A 2,044-nucleotide genomic window follows, 5' to 3' on the forward strand; every position below is an offset into this window, starting at 1 on the left:
TAGTTTGGGATTTTAAAGACTCATTTGCAAAGATAAGACTGGATGTATCCTTCCCTGCAAAAAGGTACTGTCATACTGTGCTACTTGACATGGTGGCACAGAACCTGAAGTAGTCTTTTAGTACAGTGTACACAAAAAGAAAAAGAGATCACTCNCTGGGGCAGGCTTTCTAGAAAAGTGGTTCATACATGGATGCCTGGCTCAGATCACAGCACAGATTACAGCCAAAGAACAACTTTCAAGACAGTCTGTCTGACCACAAAATGGCTAGTATACAGACAGAGGGGTAAACAAAGGACTTGAAAAGTCAGCTGGCAGCTAGATACAGAAAGCCTTGGCAGTCCTTGCCCCAAGGCCGTAAGCCATTTGACTCTTCCAAGAGGAAAGGAACACAGGAATTTGTTTTCTGGGAAGCTGTAAGTTTTACTGGAAAGGCTGTTTAATTCGGATTCCACATGGAACCTCCCTCCATAACGTGAGTGTAGCAAACATGTAATAGTCAAGATATATACTGTAGTTATTATTTTTTTTTAAAGAAAAAAATGAGTTAACTCTTAGAAATTAAAATCTAGAGCCAGGCACGAGAGCAGGTACCTGAAGTCCTACTTGCTCTGGAGCCTGGGGCAGACGACTGCTGGAGCCCTGGAGTTCAAGGCTAGCCTGCGGAATATACTGAAGCCCTGTGTCTGTTTTTAAAAAATCATGTAACATACTTAAATATCAGAAAATGCTTTATCTTTTGTATTTTTATTATGTTTCTATAAATGACATATAGAGGTCTGAAGAAGGCTGGAGGTATAGCTCAATTACAGAGTGCATGTCTGCTGGCACGCTCGAGGCCCTGGCCAATCCCAGCATCTACCACCCCAATGTATCAGAAGAAAAGTGCGAGAAATTAACATGAAAAGGTTAAATAAAAATAAAAACAGATAATTAAATCAGATGTAATCTCAGGAAAGAAGTCCAACATCCTACTAGAAGCTGCACTAGGGCTAGGGATTAATGCTAATATAAGAGCATTAAATAAAAACTTCTTACATTTGCCACACTGAAAGGGCTCAGCTGGTGTATGTCGTGGTGGATAGAAAACACACTATGACATGTGAGATAAAGAAGACCCTAAGACTTCAAGAGAAGAATTACAGGTCCCAAAGATNTGAGATTAGGAGACAGGGTTTCAAGAGCCAACAGCAACCGTCTGAACACCATGAACTAGGACTCTGAAAAGTGCCCACCTACTGCTCATCAAAGGACAGGAGCAGAGAAGCAAACAGATCCCACTTCAGTGGCTCGGCTGTTACACCCTCCCAGGCCTGAGAAGCTGCTGAAGGACATAATGAGCAAATGGGAAATGATAGTCATGGAAGTAGAACCCTGGGACCCAGGTTCTAAGAAATAAATGACAAGAGGGAAGAGAGCTCAGATGGGAGCTATGCCCCACGTGTAAGGAACAGCCAGTTTGCCTCCTATGGACAGTTGTNTTTNCTCAAATTGCTGGTAAAGTTCTAAGCCCCAGTATCTGAAATATCACTGCATTTGGGGAGTCTTTCAGGGCAAATGAGGTCTCCACAGTGAGTCTGNATCTAATGACCTGGCATCTTTGAGAAGACAGAGCTGGGGATGCATCTCAGCGTATCATAAGGGGAAAAAAAGGAAAGGGAGGGAGGGACGAGTGGAGGAGATGTTAAGACACAGAAGACCACAAGAAGACAGTGAAGTACCAGTCATCTAGAAAAAGAAATTCTCGCTGACTCCATCCTTCCCAGCTTCTAAAACTATGAGACACAAAAAATTCCTATAGCTGCTACCCCTCAGTCTGTGATGCTCTAGCATGGCAGCCCTGCCATCTGGACTTGGCACCTAACTGGNGCATTTTAAGAAGGTCCAGAAAAGGAGTCAAATCAAAAGGGTGNATCATTTACNGAGACGGTTTACAATGCTATCAGATGGAGAAGATGAATTTGTGACATAATCAACAGAAAAATGGCCAAATGAATGAGGCAAAAACGTTAAGGAAAGAGGAAGACCAGAAAGAACCCACAGT

The sequence above is a fragment of the Mus caroli genome, chromosome 6, assembly GCF_900094665.2.
Source record: "Mus caroli chromosome 6, CAROLI_EIJ_v1.1, whole genome shotgun sequence".
NCBI lineage: Eukaryota > Metazoa > Chordata > Mammalia > Rodentia > Muridae > Mus > Mus caroli.